This window comes from Bactrocera neohumeralis, chromosome 2 (assembly GCF_024586455.1).
Source record: "Bactrocera neohumeralis isolate Rockhampton chromosome 2, APGP_CSIRO_Bneo_wtdbg2-racon-allhic-juicebox.fasta_v2, whole genome shotgun sequence".
NCBI lineage: Eukaryota > Metazoa > Arthropoda > Insecta > Diptera > Tephritidae > Bactrocera > Bactrocera neohumeralis.
The window spans coordinates 10,556,127-10,572,290 of NC_065919.1; the positions used below are offsets into that span (position 1 = coordinate 10,556,127).

At 37.8% G+C, this 16,164-nt stretch overlaps 1 protein-coding gene and 1 pseudogene across 13 annotated transcripts in view; both read right to left on the minus strand.

Moving 5' to 3' along the window:
- Positions 1 to 16,164, minus strand: part of LOC126750925 (low-density lipoprotein receptor) — a 410,401-nt gene that overhangs the window by 155,265 nt on the left and 238,972 nt on the right. The window lies entirely within an intron of this gene.
- LOC126751828 (small nucleolar RNA U3) lies at positions 8,146 to 8,348 on the minus strand (annotated as a pseudogene).

Sequence of the window (16,164 nt, forward strand, 5' to 3'; positions counted from 1 at the left end):
CAAATTTATACAAGGTGTTTTCCAAAGCAAGCAGGTTTAAAAAAAAAATGCAGAACAAATGTTTTTTCGACAAAATCAATTTATTTTATTCAAAATAGTCTTCTTCTGCTTCAATACAGCTTTTTGCACGGTCCAAAAGCATGTCGAACGAGTGTTTTAGCTCGTTGGCCGGTATGGCCGCCAGTATGCCGGTGCAAGCTTTTTGAATGGCCTCTACGTCTGCATAACGCTTTCCTTTCATGGGCAAATGCATTTTTCTGAAAAGGAAAAAGTCGCACGATGCCATATCAGGGGAATGCGGAGAGTGGTTAATGGCTAAAATGTGAGTTTTGGTCAAATAATCGGTCACAAGCGTCGATCGATGAGACGGATTCTGAGCAATTTTTGGTCGTCAGTCGATTTATGCGTAACAAACTGTGCACACACCTTTCGTAAGCCCAAATGTTCAGTTAAAGTGCGATAAATCGATGTTTTGGAGATGCTCAATTCCATTTTCATGAATTTCAATGATGATATCGGCTGATTTTTGATGAATTCACGCACAGTTTCGATAGAATTTCCGGTGATCACGGATTCTGATTGGCCCACATTTTGATCGTCATTTATGTCCTCACGAACACTTTAGAAACGTTGAAACCACTCGTGCGCTCTGCTACGGGATAGGTAATCATCGCCATAAACTTGTTTCATCAATTGAACCGTTTTGGTAAAAGCTTTACCAATTTTAAAACAAAATTTAATGTTGGCTCTTTGTTCGAAGCTCATTTTCGCACCGATAACACAAACATACTGACATTTAAAACGCAATAACTTCACTTCCAATCAATGAAATATCATGAAATTCACACTGGACAATCGATAAAGATAGCAGATTCTAACGCACTAGTCGACATATAGATCAAAAATTCCTGTTTACTTTGGAACACACCTTGTATTGTCACCAGCTAAAAACAGGACTAGTGTTTTAAGCCTTCAAAGTACCTACAAACATATTTACTTGGTATTTAAAAATCAAATTCTTGCAACCCGTGATTAAGCTGCCAAGCAAGCAGCAGAAGGCAAGTTACAAAGGCAAGGGCAACTTCAGCGGCACCGTTTGAATGCAGCGAATCGCCAACCACAAATTTACATGCACACACACATAACGGTGCAACAAAATGTGGAACAGCTGACAAGAAGCCATGTGATGAAGATGTTGCATATAGCTGGATAAACGGTTTATTTATGAGTCAAGCATTACCAGTCAGCGTGGGCAATTTACTGCGTGCTGCCACAGATAACAGCTCACACATACCCTCACCCCATCCCTTTCATAGTCGCATTTGCGTGTGCATGCACACACCTCCCAGCACACCCACTCGCAGTTGCTTGCAACCGCATGTTGCTTAGCAGACTGTAAATTATCAAATTTGTAGAGACACACCCACCTTGCGAAGGCAACAGCACCATTAGCGCCAACTGACGCCGGCTGAAGGGCGCACAAGGACATGATATTAGTACGCTTGTACGCCCGGTTATGCCCCACCCAAGCGCCAGCCGCAAATGTGTGACGCAACAAGAGCGGTGGCAACAAGCGTGCGCTGCTCACTCACACACTAACTAAGTATGCATATGTGTGTATGGACACGTGTACTTGGGTATTAATATTAATTTGCATTTGCATGCTACGGGCAATTGCTGTTGCATTTACAGTGCCGCTGCGGGAATCTTTGCCGCTGTTCACTGGAGTGCGTCTGCGACTGTTGCATGCCACTTGGTTGCAGCTCATTGTATAGGCAATTGCAGGGTGGCAGGGAATTAATCGAATTAAGCTGAGTGCCCGCAAGCGTATGCGTCGCATGTATTTGACAGTTGCCGCACAAAAGGAAACATACATATATGAAATAAATGTGTAGCAAATGCGTATTACGCTCTGTTGCCAAGTTGATGTGTTGCATTTAATAAAAAAAATCATTTTTTTTTTCTTATTTTTATAGCCTGAGCGGTGTATATTTAGTTTGCCATAATGTCCGTAACACAGAAAAGAAACTACAGAGACCCTATAAAGTGTATATACTAGGTAGTCGAAAAACTCTTTTCGTATTTTGTCAATAGATCTGGTTGCAGTCGCATATCTCCAGTGTTACAAATCACATTGTGTCATGCCAAATAGTGTCGAAAAGGTGAGATTTTAAGCTTCATTTAACAAAAAATAAATAAAATTGGAAAGGAATCATCCACAATGAGCTGTCCCAGTCTAGATGAACGATTGATTCTACATTTTACTGCCAACAACTGATGGGATTGAACTATGCAATCGAAAAAAACGGCCGCAACTGATCAACAGTAAGGGCTTCGTCTTCCATTAGCACAACGCTCAATCACACACATCTTTTATAACTCGTCAAAAACTGGGAGAGCTTGGCTGGAAGTTTTGATACGTCCACCATATAACCCTGATCTTGCACCATTGGACTACCATTTGCTTCGTTCAATGCAGAACTCCCTTAATGGAGTAAAGTTGGCTTCAAGAGAAGCCTGTGAAACTACTTGTCGCAGTTTATCGCCGGGAAACCAGAAAGTTTTTACACTGATAGAATAATGTCTCTAGCGGAAAAATGACAAAAGTGGTCGACCAAAATGGTATATATTCATTTATTTATATATTAGGATAAATATCAAAAAAAGGTTGAAGTTTGATTAGAAATACGAAAAGACTTTATCGCCTACCCAATGGCTTCGAAAATCGGAATTATCGTCAAAATCTCCGACCATTACCATTATATATCTCCAAAGACCATGTGGAAATTTCTAGCTGAACTGAATTTGTTTCATCGTAATAATTTGTTTTGCTGGTACCGTAACGTTGAGGAAGACGCAGTGGAATTTTTAATATTTTGATTAAAGGATCAAATGACCGAAAGTATTTGTAGCTTCACATACAGTTAAAGAAAAAAGTCTACATACACCTTTCGATTTTTCCATTTGGCCAATCTTTTATGAAATCTAAAAATCTGCATTTTTGGAAGCGAAGGCGTTTTTACCGCCGACAGAAACTATCATATTTTTAGAAGTAAAGGCCGATATAGAGTTTGGAGGAAACCAAATATGGAGACGACAACGTTATGGTTTGGGGTATCATGGCTTCAACTGGAAATGGGTATTTAGTTTTGAAAAGAGCACTAAAGACCGCTAGTGCACGCAACTAGGGATAGTTTGAGTTTTGGGAAGCATTGGTTTGGGCAACAAAACAACGATAGAAAGCACACTTTAGACATTGTTCGAAACTGGCTTCTATTTAATGGTCCCGAGACTACTAAATTCACCAACCCAGTCATCAGATTTACATAAATTCGATTGAACATATTGGGCACGTTCTAGAAAAGAAAATAGGAACATTTGATATGATCAGTCCCTAAAAACTGCGCTTATCCGAGCTTGTGTCCCACAAATATTTTCCTGAAAATACTTGAATATTGACATAAACTTTTTCGATTTTCCTAACAGTTTTGACAAAATCGCACAAACTAAATGTGTATGTACACTTTTTTCCATGACTGTACATCATTTCTGTTAAGACTACCATCAAATTATGTTGAACAATATATTATATAAAAGCAAATATGATTCTTCACTTGAGTGTAAATACACAGGCAAGCGAATGTGAAGCAGATTCAGTTCGCCACAAGATGCTCTCACTCACACATGCACACGAGTACACAGCCACTGTAGCTGCCAGCTTCCAATTGCACAGGAAATCGATGACCAAACGGAAATGAAATTAGTGCGCAAATGAGAAAATTACAAGCAGATGAAAAGTGAATGCGTGCCGAGGTAAGCCATGGACGTGGCAGCCACGCCTTGAAGGCCCGGCACACCTCGCCGCTGCATGTGTGCGTGCATGTATGCGTTCAATGCAAACACGCTGCATTCGACACACGTACTACGACAAGTCGATGCATATACGAGACCTCGTATTGACCAAATTTTGGGAAAATATTTTCGTAGTATTTGCTTGCCTTTGCAGCTTCGCAATTGATATGTATAGTATAGTTATATGTGTAGGTGGTTGTTTTTCTAATTTTCTTGTGATTTTCTTTTATTTCGATTTACTTGGCAACTGTTTTCGTTTGGGCATACAAACACCGCGCAGAATTGTAGAAATTACCACAATTGCTTGAAATTGCTGCCAAATAATCGGATGCTGTAGGCTGCTAGGCATTTGCAACAGCCTGTGTGGACCGTTGGTCAGTTAACTTGGCTCGCACGTAATGCTTGAGAAAATTGCTCCAATATAATTTTATCGAAAATTGCTTGCACCAACTTAAAAAATGAAAGCAAAACGTGTTGCTAATTTTCAATACTCAATTATAATAGGAAATTCTGCAATAATAGACACAAATGAGAACTTTTCCAGTTCTCATGATGGCGTGCCAGAGCATTTTCTAAGAACCAAATGAGCTATATTCCAAGTAAGGGGTTTTTCCAAAGTAACGCTACAAAAGTAGACCGATAGGGGCAGCAAACGACGTCATATTTTTTACTGCTCTTTTGATATTCCTCTTCAGAAAGGTTTGCCATTTTATCATGGAAAGATATACGATGCAACAACGAATCGAAATTAGTCAAACTTATGTACTTCCGAAATTCGGAGGCAGTGGCCTCAACTTTAAGAGAGCGAATTTTGCGAACAAATCTTGGCTTACATCCTTACAAGATCAAATTGACCGATGAATTTAAAACGCTTAACCACCAGAATCGTCGTATGTTCATGGATTGGGCTGAGCAACAACTTGAAAATGATCCGGATTTTCATCTTAAGCGATGAGTTGATAAGCATTTTTAGTAATGGCAGCATGAGTTTATGACTTATGATTTCTCCAAATCTTACTTACTTTCGTTTTTGATTCAAAAATTTAGAGTACCTAACTGCTTTTGTAGTACTTCGCTACTAACGATAAAGCATTTTTAAAATTCATTACTTTGCTTGTAGTACACGTAAAAGCAGATTTGGGCCTTTATGCTGCAAAGTATTGCATTGTTATTAGCGTGCTTACCTGCAAAGAGAAAGAAGAGAAAATTTATTTAAAAAGTGCTGGAAAGTTAAATTCAGTTAAAAAGTGCCAAAAAAAAAATAAAAACATTCATAAGAATATAACGTTCAGTAAGCCATGCTGAATAAATGTGAGCTAGAAGCGCCACTCAAAGCTACAGTAGTGCTAACTAGTAGACTAGCATCTGAAATGTACTGCGAACAGTACTTGTATTGATTCAAAATTTTAATTTTTAGTTATGAGTTGAAGCTTAGAACTCTAAACGAGGGTTAAATTTTATATTTCGGGATTAGAGAACCATAAATCATATTAAAATCCAAAATCGCTTAATTGTTTTTCAAAATAATACGCATTCAGCTGTACACTTTTTGCATTGTCGAAAAGCTCTTGCTACCCTGTTGGAGGTATGACCCAAACATGGGTTCTAAATGCATCACCTGACTCTTCAGATATCTTTCAGACCTTCTAGCTTATTTTTTTAACAGACGGGAATAAAAGGAAATCATTTCTTGCCAAGTCTGGGGTATACGCTAAATGACTCATCAAATCGCTGTTTTGAGCGCTCAAAAGTGCAGTTGTTTCAGTTGATGTGTGAGAGCTCGCATTGTCGTGATAAAGATTGATTCGTATTCGGCGGTTTTTATCTGATTTCTTAATAAACAACTCTCAAACAAATGGTTGTGTGCCACTCAGATTTTACAAATCTGCGTTATTCTAGTAGTTTGGTTGCGATATGTCGAATCTTTCCAAAAAAAGGCAATCATTTGTTTGGTTATGTTACATGCTATTGTTGGATTCGTTATCTCATCATAAAACCGCCATGCAGTCGACTGCTGTTGACTTTGGCCAATGCTTTCTATTGTATTATTATCCCCATAGGTCTCAAGCACCTGCATCAAAAGTTTCAGGAATGACAACTCATTTTGGAAAACATTCACGAAATTCGTCTTAGAGGTATTTACGATCTTCATTGAATACACGATAACATTGATAAACAATGGTCCCTGATGAAGCTTTATTGTCAAAAGAAAAATTAATTAAGTTCAACGATGTTGCTGAGCTAATCCAAATTGAAAGTTGTAAAAACAATTACGATTTGATTAAATTTTTTTCTACATGAATATTTTAAGTTACTGTAAGTAACACAAATAGCGCTCATATGTCGAAACGTACTGATCATGTACAACAACAAAAATGGCAAACTTTAAGTTAAAGGTGTGAGTTGCCAAATTGCAAAAATAGTTGAAAATAAAAAATATAACCTACGTACTAGTTACGTTTTATCACTTAAGTAACTCAGTAAAACGTAGACAGTTATGTCAACATTAGAGCTATTAAATTGTGTTTGCCGAGCTTGACAATTACTTGATTATTTTGCTTGAATTGCTTTCGTTAACTTGGACAAAATAACGGACACATATTGCATAAATTTTCAGAGAATATTAGAATGCGGACATATTGCAGCCACAATTGAAGCACAGCCCGTCGAGTATGTGCGACAAAGTTAATGATTGGTTGAGCTCATCAATCAACTGTGACACATGTCAAATTAAGCAGACTTTGTACACAAACTTGCACACTCACCTTAGCAGATAGATGAGAATGTGCATAAAAATAGTAACTGCAAAATACTCTAACGATATTAGTTGATCAAATGCGAGTGAGAGCGATATGAGTGCATTTAAGTGCTCCAATAAAATTACCGACATTGCTTTAATAGCTCATTAGTGGTTATGAAATTGTACCTCTTCTTTATTTTGTAAACCAAAACAGCTGCTAGCAAAATGTGATAGATTAATATGATAAATAAAATAGTTTTATGTAACAGCTAAATAAGTTATACATATTTGGATTATTACAAAATTTTTATTAAGAAATTACTTATTATGGTAATATGGTATTTTTTCGCTTAGTAAATTTAAAATATTTTCAGTTATCATTTGAGATTTGAATTTTTGTTAATTTTAATGAGTCGCGCCTCTTACAAAGAAAAAAAAAGGTGCGTGGAGCCCCTACGCGCGGAAGAAGTTATACTTCTTAGTGATATTCAGAAATGCATATCATTTTGTATGAAAGAAAACTAGAGCTTTTAAATTCATAATGCAGCGTAACCATCTCTCTTTTGTACTCTTCGAATTGGGTTGTCATATTATAATTTGTATATCTTATATCATGGTGTTTAGTCAATTTTTTGAATTCATTATTGGCGTTGCATTTGTATTACGCACAAAATTGGGCCAAGGTAAAATGAATTTTCTTTTTATTTTTCTTTGCAGTTTAAATAAGTTTTCCAATAAATTTAAATTAATTTAATGAAATTTACATGTATTTTCATTTATATTTAATTATCAATAAATTTTTTAAAAATTATTTGCCCTAGTTGTCCATTTTATTTTCTAACACATTTCAGTCGATTTTTGTATAGAAATTTGACCGGCGTAGAAGCAAAATGCGAAACAATCATACGTTTGCACATTTGTCTGTATGTTTGCGAAAGCAAATGTTCTACAGAAGCATATTTCTGTACATAAACAAAATTATTTGAACCATCGTATATTTCTTACATGCATAACCAAACCATACTTAAGACAACGCCACGAAAGTGTCAATAGTGGTGTTGGTGGTAAGCACATAAAAAGTCACAATGTGAACGCACGTTCGAATCTCGACGGACTTAGTCTTTAATTTTTGCATTTTAACATCGTAATACTATACTAATAAATATTTTTCTTACTAATAGAAATTAAATTTATCACAGCAATATACCTAATATACATATACATAATATTGCTGTGATAAATTTAATTTCTATTAGTAAGAAAAATATTTATTAGTATAGTATACGATGTTAAAAGGCATACATCTTCTATCCTATCTTGTGTATCTGCACATGCTCATATGAATGTATGTATACGCATGTGCGCGTTCAGAAATTCAAAGAATTCGCAGAAATGAAACAGAAACGAAAGAAATAAAGTCAGACAAAATAGTTGAGAATTCGCAAAAATGAAAGACAAACGAAAGGAAAATAATGCGCAAGCATAAATAAGCGTACTGTATTTATTGACCGCATTATTTTTGCGTAAAACCGTGGAATTTATTCTTTAAAATCACCACTCAGAAGTCGTTTTATCCGTTGTAAGCGAGCGATTTTCAAAGAAACATCATTTCTAATAAGCCACAACACAATATTAGAAATGAAGTTCATAAACCTCACGCTGTCAGATAAAACGTTATACCTCGTCATTGCGGGTCGATTTCCAAAAAACTTAAATGAAGACTAACTACAGAAATGATCCTGTAAAGTATAGCCTTAATTTTTCAACGGCCAACGCAGAGTATTTCAACCAAAAGATACGCAAAATAGTTGAGAATTCGCTGAAATGAAAGACAAACGAAAGAAAAAGAAGCATAACTTCAATAATGCACAAGCATACAAACATACATATGCGCACATGTGAATATGTCACCAACCAAAAATTGAAACATTGTTCTACAAAAACAACAACAGCATACGCATGGCAACATTGTGTTTTTGGTAGAAAAGCCGAGCTGTGCCGAAAGAAACGAACAAACGATCGGCGATTGTCACCGCTTCGCTTGCTGCTCGAACATCTTCGCAGACAAGGTTACGTAGATTTATATTGAGCAAGGTTGCGCAACCTGAATCTTTCGCAACCTTTTCCGAACTCGTATAAGAAGTATAACTTCAAAAAATCTGAAAGTGATAATCTCAGAAAAGCTTCCTCTGGCAGCTTTTATTATCGAACGTTAAACCTAGGAAACATACTGTTTCGTCGGGGTCGGACCATAGGGAGATCGGTGTCAGATGGGTAGGGTTAGCGTGGCATGTAAAGAGGTGGTTAGTGTTATGCGGGAACACGTTGCACGGACATATATTTGCTATGACGGGGTCGATTTTAGATAGGTAAGAGTTTAGCCTGCTACAGTATCCAGAACGAAGCTGCGCAAGAGTCACTTTCTATTCTTGCGGCAACTCGAGCTCTTTGTCTGCAATGTGTGGTGGTTTGGCCCCAAGTACGCCATTCAGTCCGTGAAAACGTTTATGGCTCCACTGTGAATGGCGGTCAATGCTTGTCGGAAATATATGAAAGTATCCCAAACCAAAGACTACTTTGATAGGAGTTCATTTATCTTTTTAACTGGGAGCAAGTGGTCCTCACTGTGCACATGTTCGATGGGAAACATCAAGAGGCTTTCCGTTGTAGTCCGGACTGTAGTGTTCTGACATGTCTGTAGCTTCCTCGTCTGCGTTTCATTGCAACCAGGCGAACATCTTAGCCGCACTAAGTAGTAGTAGTAGTTAAGAGGGAAAGGCCGATTGAATTGTATTCATTCACGTATTTGCGCCCATGTGCTGCCGGTCGGCGACTTGAGTATTTTGTTGCGGCTTTGTACTTTGGTAATAACAGGCAGAGGCTGTCGAATGTCACACTTAAAATCTTAGGGCTATTGACAGTCGTAACGACATCGACTGCATTATTAAAATAAAGTCTGTACTCCTTAGTCTTTCTTTAGTGAATATGGTCGCTGTAGATTTAGTGGAGGAGAGTGTTAGGCTCCGTGCAGCGAGGAAGCGAGAAAGGCCGGAAAGATAGCCATTTACTTTTGGACACATGCCATCGATTCCAATGCCCAACGTCATTATCGTACAATCATTAGCGTACGAGCTGGCAGAAATTCCTTCTGGTGGTTGAGGGAGTTCATGATGTAGAAGTTAAAGAGTAAGAGTCGTCAGAAGAAAGAGTTGTATCAATCGACCAAGTGAGCGAATTTAGAACGAAAAGGAACGAAATAACGCTCAGCGGTGCAAACAATAAAAGGAAGCGAACTAGAGCATAATAACCCAATAGAGAGACATGAAAAGTCAAACTTGTCTATGCTGCAGAAATGAGTCGAAGAAAGCAATGTTATTGAGGCCAATAGAATGAAGCGATGTAAAGTGAGCAGCAGTGAGAAAAAAACGGTTATTACAAAATATTGTAGGCAGAGAAAGAATGAGAAAATTGAATTTGCAAACAAAAAAACCAAAAAAACAAATTGATAAATAAAAAAATATTATAAAATCAAACAAAAAAGGAAAAAGACATCAAAATAATTTCGAAGAAAAAAAATGCCTATAAACCAGAAAACATGCCGCTTGGAAGGAAAGGTTTAAAGATATCAAATTTAAAATAACAAAATAAATAAATTTATAAAAAGAAAATGTTTACAGAGTAACATGGGAAAAACGGCCAACAAATAAGAACCAATAAAGAAAGTAAAGCAAAAGATCACAAAAAAGAGTTAAAAGGTGGAAACGAAGCTTCAGGACGGAGAAGGATACAAAAGAACTGCCAGCGGATATAGGCTAAGGTAGGAGGACTGTTTCGTGGAATTTGCAGTTCTTGCGGGTTAGCGGGTCTGTACTGAAACAAGTGGCGCACGTGCTGAAAAATGGAAAGGAAACTAGCAAATATTTACACGGAAATGCTGTAATAAAAGATAAAGATGCAAAAGATACGCACCGCTGTAGCTGACGATGGCGCGCATAAAATACCGTAACTAACTGAAGAGTGCGTCTTGGCGCGCACTGGAATGCGGCGTGAAGGGTACATAGCAGCGGCAACCAGCACATGCCGCGCACCAAGACACCCAGCGACCAGAATTCTGTCGCTACAGCAACAAAAACAACTCCCAGCGCGAAAAAGGGGTGTGCGTGAGGATATGCGCGAGGAATTAAATTGTCCGTTAGCTTAAATAGCGGAAAAAGAGTGACAGAGCAAATACAACGCACGTACCGTACAACGTACGCGACGCGGTGCAGTGTCGTGAGCGAAGCCCATTCAATATGGCGTATTTAAAATGTAAACAAGCGGACATGAGCAACCAATAAAGCAAAGGCGAACCAAAGGATCAGCAGAACTTTAAGCCGGACACACGGAAAGGGTGTGCGGGCCGAGAGGAAATGTTAAATAAAAACTGTTAAACTGTGAATGTGTACTGTGTACTAAATACGGCGAAGTTATCGCGCGTGTCACGAATACGACAGCTTCGTGTACATATTTTATTGGAAAATGTCGGCTATTCGCCGCTGAATGAATGAAATGGTGAATATTGGGATGATGCTGACACTGAGGCGTAGCTGAATCGGATGTAGCAAGTCAAGCAGATAATTAGCACAATAAAATACAGTACTAAGAGACAGCAGTTGACGTTGATTAGAGACTTGCGCCCAGCAAAAGGCGTTGTACTGAAGAAGCTAGACAAGTTACAGCTATGAAGTGTGTAAGATTTCGCAAAATCTATGCTTCTGGTGTTTGCTGGGTTTTATAATGCATGAGATTTAATGTTGAATTTCTAAGTTAGTATCAAAGGTAAAATTAGATCTGTAATCATGTGATAATACTGATATATTTCGAGGGTTACCTGTCATATTTCAGAATCAAAGAAGAAAAACAAATATTATTCATTGAAAACCGCTTTACTTTTTCCAAAATAATCTCCATTATCCTATATACACTTTAGCATGCGTTTGAACCAATTGTCCAAGAACACCTGTACCTCTTCAGATGCCTCTTAGACCACCCAGTTTATTTTTTATATAAGGGATCAGAAAGAAGTCTTTCGGTTCTAAGTCTATAACTAGATAACTCATCAAATCGATGTCTTGAGTGCTCAAAAGTTATGTTGTTTCCAATGTGTGAGAGCGCGCAATGTCGTGGTGACAAGGGATCCATCTCTGGCGGTTAGTTTTCTTGATTTCTTGAAAGACAATTGGCAAACAAATGGTAGTGGACCATTCAGCATCTACTGTTCTGCATTTTTCCAATGGTATGATTGCGACGTGTCCAGTTTTCCCAAAAAAAAAAAAAAAAGCTGACAACAATTTGCTTGGATGTGCTTCGTGTGCGAACAACTTCGTTAGATTCAGCTCATCTTGAAATACCCGCACAGTTGACTGCTGTTTAGTTTCCGGAACAAGAACTGAGTTGTTACGACTTTCACGAAATTCGTTTTGAAGTGATCAACGACCTCTATTGAATTTCAGGATAAACACTGCTCCTTAATGAAGCTCAAAGTTTTAAAAAATAATCGCGCAATAATATTATCGATGTAATGAAACTTTTTGGCTGAGATGAATGTTTTAAGTTACTGTAAGCAACTCAATTAAACACTGGTTCTTAATGGAGCTTCATCAAAGTTGTAAAAAATAATTGCGCAAAAATGTTCACTTTTTGACCGAGATGAATATTTTAAGTTACTGTAAACAACTTAAATAGCGCTCATATGACAAAATGTTATGGGTGTGAATAACATTACAAATGCCAATTTTACGAAAAATTTTTGATTCGCCAGATTGCAAGACTAGGGTTACCAAATCCAGAAATATACATGAGTACCAAAGAGAAAACTATAATAAACAACAAAAACGGCACTTAACCGCTACTTTGCAAGAAACACATGAAAAACTTGAACAAAAATCGAATCGAGAGAATGTTCTACGAAGTGATTTCTTTCAAGTCTCAAAAATCACACAAATCCACCAACGACTAACTCTCAACTCTGCATTAGACAACTGATTTTAATGCCAAAAAGTCATACATGGAAACTATGGTTAGTGGGGCTTACACAATAACCACCACTTCTATACCTGTGTATATATACTAAGATTCATGCTTTAAATAATTGATGCGCTTCCTCCAACACCCGACAGCGACGGCTGAAAAAATCGATTTTCCTAAAGCATATATTACATTTTACAAGGCCAACATGCGCGTGAGGAGGAAAAGGTAATAAAACTCACGGCCATAAAATATTTTGGCAACGAGTGATTACTCAGGGCGCGGTGGACAGCGCTTCAATGCGCGCCAGGATGCAGGAGCGAATAAATAAAATGCCCGTCCAGTGGTGGCAGTGGCATATCTGATAGTATCAGTGGGTTTTGGGAGGGTGTACGGAGTGTGGTTCGCTTCCGCAGTGTATTCGAATGACCGTGTTCGCTGACTGCATGGAGAATAATAAATAATACCTGCAGTATTGAGCGCACTCTTTCACTCTCCATTGTTCAACTGGCTGAGTAAGTATTTTTCTGAATTTTTTTTTCATGAAAAATAGAAATGTATTTCAATTTCGACATCGTCTTTCACAAGCATATACTCAGTCAGCTTTTCACGCTGTTCCTTCGGTGAATGGTTGTGTGGATTTAGTGGCTTTGAAAACATGAGCCGGAAGGCTCTAAACATGGTTGCAGTGACGTACTATATACTTCATATATGTATATTCCTCCACTTTGGTGAATTTCGCGAAAATGAATTTCATAATTTCCAGATCGCACAGTTGCACAATATCTATTCCATTTCAATGCATGCATACGTATATATTGACATATTTTCAAATTCATCACTGCATCTGATATTGGCTCGTGGTAACTTTTACTATTGTGAGTTTATTGATTTCGGTTTGGTTATTGTACAGTCCATACTTTAGCAGGTATGTTTTTTTTCTTGTTAAAAATATGTAAAAATGTAATATACCTCCCGTCAAATGAGCTTATCAGCAGCGTAAAAAATATCTTTTCACTGCTTTTTGACGTTTCCCGCAGGATAATTTATATAAGCGCATGACCAGCAGAAATAACAACCATAGAAGAGTGGAAAGCTTGTTATCGTTAATACTGACTGCTACCGCTCAACTGAGGCGCTTTTTTTGGTTACAATCTAAGCCTTTTATAAATGTTTTTTTTTTCGCTCTTTAATGGTGATTGTAAATATTAATGGACAATCTGTCAGTTTAGTAAATTTGGACTAGAAAGATGGCGGTCTCGAATATTGCAGGAAAAATTTGACGGCAAAGTTGATTCCGATCACTCAGTTTGTATGACAGCAACATTTGAGCAGCCTCTGGGTGAGAAAAGGACAATGCAAAATTTCAGACAAATATCTCAAAAACTGTGAGATTAGTTGGCGTATATGTAAACAAACATACAATCAACCCAATAGAACACCAATAGAACACTTTTGGGGAGTCCTTGACAAGTTGTGATTCAGTTTCCCGAAACCTTGGCGAACTTTGACAACAAGCGTGAGCACACTGGAACAAACTAATAAGCAGCATGCCTACCAGAATAAGAGCTGCTCTGCAAGCAAGGGGTGGCTGTACGAAATATGGAGGTCAACTTAAAATTAACGATCGAATGGCATTATCTTTGCATTGTTTCACATTTGGAATAAAATACGCTTTGGTTTTTAAAAATGTTAACCTCCCCTTTTATTACTAAAAAATATTTCGATTTGATTTTGGTTTTATTTGGTATTTTTTCCATTGAATAAGTTAACACACCGCAAACATTCTATCAATTATTTCTGGAACTGTAGCTAATTCGATTCAGTTCGACAAGTTGATCACTTAGTTATAAACTACTTTGAGGAAAAAGTAGTAAGACTTCGTTAATAGTTTTAAAATTCTTAATTTATTTTTCAAATTCTATGTCAAAACGATTTCCCCGGAGCGGTCGTTTGCATTTGCTGCTTAGCCAGAAATCACACGGAGCTAAATCAGGCGAATACGCAAAAAATGTGAGTTAACGGCCTCTCTTTTCGAATAGCTTCGCGCAAACGACGCATAGCACTCAAATAGTAATGCTTGTTGACAGTTTCCGCGATCGGAAGGCTTTCAGAGTGCACCACACCTCGAAGAAAACTCGATTTTTTCGACTTTCCGTTTGACACACTTTTGCCACAAAATTCGGCCGATTGATCGTCTGTTTCGGGTGATAAGAATAGGTCCAAGTATCCATAAGTAATAAAGTAAAGAAATTATCCTAGAACTAATCGCACTTTCACTTTTTTAAGCCCAAATTATATTTCAGAATGGTTTTCATTGATTCTTCCGATATTCTAACGATGACAGTAAGATATCTGACTGTTAATCGTCGACTCTCAAGCACCAATTTCATTATTTTGTTGACGTGTTATTCATCAGTTGATGTTGATCCTGACGTGATTTGTGGTCAACGCGTTCTCAACCCTCTTTGAATAAGAGGTATCAATCAAAAACACTTGCTCGCCACAAACAATTATCACCGAAGACCTTTTTCAACATTTTGAACGCTTTCACACTAGTAATTTAACGGAGCTTCTTTGTTGAATAATTTCACTCATCGTACAAATCGCCGAATGCACTTTATCTGCTTCAGAAAGACAAGTGTATACTAAACACTAATGATTAATTTGATGTTACATTTGGCACGGATGTCACTGACAGTCTTACTATTATATGAAAAAAAGATTTCGACAAAAGAACTTCCGCACGAAATTTAAATTTAAAAGTCTTACTATTTTTTACCTTTACAGGACCTTTGACTTTTTCTTTTGGGTGTTACAAATATTTTGGCAAACTTAATGCTATCAGGTGTATAAAACTAAGTCTACTTAACGTGACCTCTCCGATGTTCGATACCAAACGGGTTTGACAAGCGATTCCCTATCGTGCGTTTTCAAGCTTCTGGAAAATAGTTCGAGCCGCAGAACTAAATAGAGAAGGTACCATCTTCTATAAGAGTGTACAGCTGTTGGCCTCAACACCCGCGCCGTTAGTTCTTCTTTCTCCAGGCTGGACAAGGACGCAAAACAAATGGGTCTGGCAGTGAACGAGGACAAGACGAAATATCTCCTGTCATCAAACAAACAGTCGTCGCACTCGCGACTTGGCACTCACGTCACTGTTGACAGTCATAACTTTGAAGTTGTAGATAATTTCATCTATCTTGGAACCAGCGTAAACACCACCAACAATGTCAGCCTAGAAATCCAACGCAGAATAACTCTTGCCAACAGGTGTTACTTCGGACTGAAAGGTATTTCGACGCAAAGTCGACAAACAAAAACCAAACTCTATAAGTCACTCATAATTCCCGTCCTTCTATATGGTGCAGAGGCCTGGACAATGACCACAACTGATGAGACGACGTTGCGAGTATTCGAGCGAAACGTTCTGCGAAAGATTTATGGTCCTTTGGCGTTGGCCACGGCGAATACCGCATTCGATGGAACGATGAGCTGTACGAGATATACGACGACATCGACATAGTTCAACGAATTAAAAGACAGCGGCTACGCTGGTTAGGTCA